The 7,526-nt window shown below is 46.2% G+C and overlaps 1 pseudogene; it reads right to left on the bottom strand.

Annotated features, from left to right (window-relative positions):
- Positions 1-3,112: 3,112 nt before the first annotated feature.
- LOC147737569 (U7 snRNA-associated Sm-like protein LSm10) lies at positions 3,113-3,526 on the bottom strand (annotated as a pseudogene).
- Between the last annotated feature and the right edge of the window lie 4,000 nt (positions 3,527-7,526).

Raw genomic sequence — 7,526 nt, 5'->3', positions numbered from 1 at the left:
ATCTAGGCTTTCCTGTTTTCAGTTTCTATTTTTGGTAAATTCTGGTGGTGTTTTTTCAGTGTTTTCCAGTGATTTCCATACCTCAAAAAGACAGTGCTTTTCAGTGTTTACTCATTTTCGAGCCATAAAAAACAACTTAAACAGTGTTTTGCCGGTGTTTATGGAACGCTTTGCTTTTATGATTGCTTTTTCAATTTTTCTTCAGAAATTGTATACTGCTCTGCATTTCAGAAGATTAATAATAAGGCATGAAATACTTTCCATTGTCATTTGACTCTACAGCTCAGATTTAACATGCATTTGCAATGCAATAGGTCTCGCATTTAAGAGAGTTTAAGCTATTGGCATTGTAAATGACAAAGCCTTTTATTTATGTTTTAAAAACGAAAACAAAAATAAAAGGCATTGTTATTTGCAATGTGAATAGCTCAAACTTGCGTAAATGCAAGACCCATTGCATTGTAAATGCTTGTTTTAAATGAAAGCGTGCATTGGTCACTCAGCAAGTGTTTGTCAAATATACATAGAGAGCTTTTTAAAATGCTATTATGAAATTGCAATGTGGCCGAAGGGGCATATGCAAGTCAAAAAAATGGGGTTAAAAAAAGACATCCTCTAGCAAAAAAAATAATAAGTATTTGGCGCTTTGTTGTTGTACTTTGTTTTTTTTTTGTCCAACAGTGATGGTAGCTTTTGCTCTTTTGACTGCTCTCCAACAGGATTGTGTAGCAACTGCTGAAATGGAACAAGGTACTGTTAGGTGCACCATGTGCTGGGCTGTGTTAATGCAGAGATGCATGTAGAACATGTAGATGTTTGTAGGATTTTGAACTGTGTATAATTCCTCATAGAATGTTAATTCTACAGCAATACAATGAAAGTGGATGGATTTGCACAATTCTCGTGGAATTAGCTTTGGCACTTGCTGCGCATTTGTACACCCTCACCACTCTATCACTTTTGTCTACCTCCGCACACCTCTGCGCCCTTAGACTCAAAAGACTCGTTTAGAGGGTGAGCATACTGAAATCATGGCGGATGGACTAATTTATGTAATGTGCGGAAGGTTACCAGGTCATGTGAGGTCAATGAAATTGATGGGCGGCATTTTGCTCGTTTTGGATGGCGAAGGTGAATCCAAGAAAGGGGATTCCCTCCAAAAGAGGGTGGGGGTTGCTTAGTATTTTCTACAGTTCAGCATAGAAGTGTAATTCCCACAGAAATGCTACGTCGCAGACTCTGAAAAGCTGCACAGCCACTACACAAAGAAAAAAACACTTATCCAAGACCATAAACCCTAAAAACGGTCAAAGGTAAAACCAATTTTCTCCAAATAAGCTCCTTTTCACATGCATTCTCCTAAAACAATATTAACCAAAAAGGACTATATGTGTGTGCACAAAACACACTGAATTGTCTTCTTGCCCTTTATAAATAACATTACTCGACGCAATAGTTAGGTTGGCCCTGCAGCAATTCATACCTCTTTGTCACCAAGTTTCTCTGGAAGCGGCGCTCAACCTGCTGAGGTGCTCAAGAATGCACCCTTTGATCTTGTGATTTGGTATCAATAGTAAAGCTCTGAACTCTGACCCCGTGAGGTATCTCCCCATTAGTTTTGAAGGAAAAGCGCTACAGCCTAGTCCTCTATAACTGGCCTAAGGCTGTGCTCCCCTCGCATTGTGCTTCCTGTTCCCAGTACAAGCCACACTCCCCTGCCCACAGGTCACTGTTTACACAGGGTTATAGTGTGGCTCAGGAGACATCTGTATTTTTTCAGGGGGTTTGTGTAAATGTGTATGCCGGGAATGTACAGTGCAGGATGATGTCAGATAGCTGTTTATAGTCACCAAGCTGACCAGCCCAGGTATTGTTTCAACCACCGAGCTAGGAACGTGAATATTTACAGTGTACTGTTCACATAATTTACACAAACACGGCCAAGAGCGCGCAAGCAAACGGTTTTATAACTCGAGGTCAGCCTGTCAATGGGAGAAGAGAAATCAATTGCACTGAGGAAAAAAACGCTGTGATTACATAGCTTGGGGAATGTGTTGCTTGAAAAACTGATGCATTAAAAGTTAGTTTGCACTTATCAACATTTCAGATAGACTCTTGCCAAGGTATTTTTTTAGACATTTAACTTTGTAATTGTCAGCGAGGCCAGAAATGAAGCAGCGATCTTGTTGTGTGTGTTGGTGGAGGGTGATGAGGGTGATGAGGGGGTGAAAGTCCGAATCCGAGCATTGTATATTCAGTGTCTCTTTAAATAGTATTTTAACTCCATGGTAATGAAGCTACTGTGATGTTTTACAACTGCTACCCTCATTCTCTAGTCTCCATTATTTATAGAAAATATGCGGTCATTAGTCCAAAAACATTTATACAAAAGTGCTTGTAAAATAACCCAGAAAGAGTGCTATGCATGGTTAAGGATGTGCTTCAAATTCATTCAAGTAAAGTAAGGCCGACTGTTACCCCACAGGAATAGCATGAAAATAATGCATTTATCCACATGGGGGGGGGGGGGGGGAGGGGAGGAGGGGGACTCTCTGTCTGGTCTACTCAGCTATCACTCCAACAACAATTTTACTGCCACCACCCTCTCAAGTATTTCACGTGTGTTCTCTTAACAGGAGTCACTTCTGAACATACATAGAGTGCCTATGCATATCAAAATCTAACAAAAAGAACAAAGAAATGCTTTTTTGATTTAAGAAAAGTTTACAAATAAGGCCCTTTTAATGATAGCGAAAAAAAATAACTTGCCATGAAGTTTCAGATTCCAGCAACATCTATGCTACCCGTTAACTACTGCATAGCAGCAGTGCCGGTAGCAGGAAGAATGAAGAAGGAAGGCTCAGTAGACAAAGTTCATTGTTTCCTCGCACAAATCAGACCATCGTTGTCAGTGCCTGCAGAACGCTAGAGTTTGGTCTTCATTTCTCCTAAGCACCTACGCATGTGCATCAGTTAACTGGCTGCTCAGATGCACCTTTGGTTGTTGTCTGAGCTGTAAACCATTAGAAACGGAGCACAACTTATTGAAATGTGTATATATTGCTTTTGGAGGAGGTTCCCTCATTGTGGTGTACAAGAATAACTTAGATCCCTAAAAAAACAAAAAAAGGAAAGACACATTTCGATTCAATAGGAAGTCACAACACTTCTTCTTTGTAAGGAATTCCTTCCGCCGCTTGTCGCCAAATCTGCCAACCCTGTGAATGGTCTCCAGCTGTTTCTCAATTGTTTTAATAATGTCCACCTCATTGGGAATGTGAACATAGCGGACGTTCCGGCCTGTCACAAACAGGTCATCCAGCTCGGAAACACGATCCTACCGGTCTGTGTAGGTCACCTCCGCAAGGCGGATGTTCATGAAGGCGTCCACATTGATGACGCGTCCCTTTGCAGTGCTCTCGTCCCGTAGCTCCACAGTGGTGACAAGCCCGTGAATGCGTTGCAGCAGTATGATCAGGCTGTTCTCTGCAATAGTCCGTTCCTTGATGGAGTGAGTGACTTCCATTGTAGGGCAGCAAAGCTCACTCGCCCTGAGCTGGCGGTATCAGCCCTGGTGGGGTTTCAAGATCGCTCACCCGTCAGTCTCTCTTCTTCCTCCAAGGAATGAGCTTTCAGCATGGTCATAAAAATATGCCGATCTGACTAACACTGCCAGATCCCAACTTCTCAGAAAGAACAAATCTGTATCCCGCGCCACCATTATTTATAGGCAGAGTATGTCATTGAACCTCGAATTTGGAGATAATAGCAAACACACAGGACGTTTAAACAAGAAACGTGGTTGCCACCTCTTTCTCAAGTGCCCGTGCCCCAGCGCCCACTCCTTTATTAACATCTTGTTAAGTAAATGGTCTTTTTAAAGACCTGTGAAGTACTCGGGTGCAGTCCTATAAGACAGACGGCAGACCACAACAGCTCCTCTCCCCCCCACGTGAGCTAAACAGGGGGCCTGGTGTAGCACTATATATATGCATGTCATTATTTATTCCCAATCTGGGCCACACAGGATTACATTCTGAGACTGTCTGATTATTCTGTCATCTGCACTGGTCACATTAACTGACTGAGCAGAAATTCCAGATGTCATTTTTTTAAATTGCATGTACTTTTCATTTTCGGTATTTGTTTTAAATGTTTTACCTAGAAGTGAAAGGGTAACAAAATAGCTGTGGAATATTTTGTTGTGTCCTTGTCCGCTTGGATGCTGACGCTGACTTTGCACTGAAAATGTGTCATTTAACAGGTGCTGAGTTTTGCGTCTGATAATGTTTATGAAGCGCTGACTCGACCTAAATGTATTGGAGTGCCACCAGTTACATTGCACAAGGCCACACACATTTTTGTGGTTTTTAGGCACGGGGAAATTAACTCATTTGCCTGGAATCACAGTATGTTGAGGGGGCGCCGAGATTCAAACCTGATTTCCTGCTACAAAGAATGAAGCTCTGGCCGTTACACCACACATCCTCTCTCATTCCTGCTGTGGAACGCCGGTTATGGTTGTTTTCTTCTAGTGAGGCTGCTCGTCCTCAGAGGGAATATCCGAATTTACAAGTGGAATCTCTGTAATTTAGAGAGACCTGCTCCTGCTTTGCCTTCATCGGATCACTTTCTAAAGTGTCTCTGCTTACCACCTGGTGTTGCTCTAGCCCTTGGACCATTCACTCCTCGGCTCCCCGGGTGCAGAAGCACTGAAGCAGTGTTTTCCCCTGACACCTCCGTGCCAGGTGACCACAGGCAGGCCAATGCTTGTAATGCTTGGGCGCCTTCAATTGGCCGAGTGGCCAACAACTAGGAAAATCAGTGACACTCGGTTTCAAATGAGTCAGCTGATTTTCCTCCAGTTGTGTACTGTCAGTTACAGTCGGTTTAAACCGAATTCCGGACAGCTTAAGTATACATTATCCAGTCTAACACAATGAAGGTTGTTTAACTAGGGTCTGTGCCCCCCATTCTGTGGACCCTTTGCTGGATTGGACTTTGTGCTACTGGGACATTTGCTCTTGGACTCCTGGTTCTGGGCTGCTGACCTGCTTCTACACCACTTCGCAGGGGAAGCCGCCGGAGAATCTGTGGAGCTGCTGTGCTGACAGAGGAGTGTTGGGGCATCTGCTCAGGGCTGCGAGCGTTCTGCAGGGACTACATCTCCCAGGAGTCCCTGCCTGGCCAATTTAGATCACCTGGCCCGCTCTCCCTGTTAGCCCCGCCCCCTGTGCACAGATCGTGTAAAAGAGACTCCCTGCCTCTCACCTGTGGGACCCTTTGCTGGATTGGACTTCGTGCTACTGGGACCTTTGCTCTTGGACTCCTGGTTCTGGGCTGCTGACCTGCTTCTACACCACTGCTCGCCGGACCCGCTTTGCGGGTCCCGCTTCGCAGGGGAAGCCGCCGGGGAATCTGTGGAGCTGCTTTGCTGACAGAGGAGTGTTGGGGCATCTGCTCAGGGCTGCGAGCGTTCTGCAGGGACTACATCTCCCAGGAGTCCCTGCCTGGCCAATTTAGATCACCTGGCCCGCTCTCCCTGTTAGCCCCGCCCCCTGTGCACAGATCGTGTAAAAGAGACTCCCTGCCTCTCACCTGTGGGACCCTTTGCTGGATTGGACTTCGTGCTACTGGGACCTTTGCTCTTGGATTCCTGGTTCTGGGATGCTGACCTGCTTCTACACCACTGCTCGCCGGACCCGCTTTGCGGGTCCCGCTTCGCAGGGGAAGCCGCCGGGGAATCTGTGGAGCTGCTGTGCTGACAGAGGAGTGTTGGGGCATCTGCTCAGGGCTGCGAGCGTTCTGCAGGGACTACATCTCCCAGGAGTCCCTGCCTGGCCAATTTAGATCACCTGGCCCGCTCTCCCTGTTAGCCCGGCCCCCTGTGCATCACACCTAACCTATAATAGTGGTGTTTACTTCCGCTGCGCGGGAGCGCGCGGGAGCGTCCCGGGAGAAGCCCGGGACAAGGGCGGGACCGTCTGTGGCCGTCAGGGGCCGAAGGAGGCCGGGCTGGGCCTACCCTCTAACATTGTGCCTTTATTTTACATGATATAGTCGGTTATCAGGAAATACCTGGTGTTTGCATATATATTATTGTTAATCCTATAGTTTCTTGACTGTGAAGTATGTCTTTGAACTCAAACCCAACTGCTCTAATCCCCACTCAGGCCGAGGCGGGGCCAGTTATCCTGGGCCCTTTAGACAAATATTTCAGTCGGGCACCCCAAGACATTGACAAAGAAATAGCTTTGGCCGAGAGGCGCGCCGAGCGTAGGTTATCCATTGAACTCCTTAAAATTCCCTTAGAGAAAAGGCCACCCCAAGGTTTCCCTGCATTGGCATTGGTTCCTCCCTTGTCATCTTTAACCCTGCCAGTTGTATTGGAAACGCCTTATGCCTTTCCCCCTTCACTAGAGCTGTTGGCTGGCTCGTCTGTGGGCCCCATTGAGCCTATTTTTTGGCCCACCTCGCACACACTAACAACCAGTTCACCTACAGTGCAGGTGATTACTGCCCAAGCGAGTGTGCCCATTTCGTCCCCCACCTCGCCCTTAACAACAACTGGTTTATTTCTAGGGCAGGTGACTACCGCCCAGTTAAGTGTGTCGGCTCACATTGATAAAACTAAACCAAGTATTAAAAGGAAAAGAAGTGCTGCCCCGAAGAAGTGTACTCTTTCCAAACACCCGAAAAAAATAAGGAAGGTTGGAGTAGCCCTGCGCCCTTCTAGTGAGCCTATTGGGGCTGCCCCTGGTGGGGAAGACCCTACTAAGGATGAAGTTGTTTCGGTTAGTCCTGCATCTAATACGAATGTCCCTTCGGCGATGGGATTGGCTGAGACATTATCTTCCGCTCCAGTTCTGCTTCTCGAGTTGGAAAGGTTGATGAGGTCTCTCCTGAACCCTATCAAGGAACGAGTTAAAAAACTAGCTGATCGATTAGATCATTTTGAGCAGGCAACCCTAAATAACTTCTTTTCTACCAAAGCCCTAATCAAGTCCCATCCCAGGACTGGGGGAAGTACCAACTCTTTGAAACCAAATGTCCAGGCCAATGGTGTGTCCATTGTAGTGCCCTCTCCGCCTATAGTTAGCATTGCTAGCAAGCCTCAGTCGAAGGGCCAAACCCCTAAGACTAACTCAGTTTTGTTGGACCGCCCAAGTAGTAATACTAGCAAACAAACCAAGCTGCCTGATACCATGGCTATGGGTAACAAGGAGAGTTCTAAAAATGGTAATCCTGTCTTTAATGGTTCGCAGCCTTTACCAAGTAGCTTAAAACCCTGTTCTGGTGTCCCAGTTAGGGGTAACAAAGACAGTTCCAATATCAAAAACACTGCATTGAGTTGTTCCCAGCCACTACCAAACATCTCAACAACATGTCCTGCTGCTCCTGATATAAGCCGGCCTATTAACCTCCCGGTGAGAGCTCCGTGTAGGATACCTCCCATGAATCTCACCCCGGACTCTTACCCCTATGTGGTTGTCCTCACTAATGTACCACCTCTGTTGGCCGGGCAA

This window comes from Lissotriton vulgaris, chromosome 1_1, assembly GCF_964263255.1.
Source record: "Lissotriton vulgaris chromosome 1_1, aLisVul1.2, whole genome shotgun sequence".
NCBI lineage: Eukaryota > Metazoa > Chordata > Amphibia > Caudata > Salamandridae > Lissotriton > Lissotriton vulgaris.
This window is presented reverse-complemented; position numbering and strand designations above follow the sequence as displayed.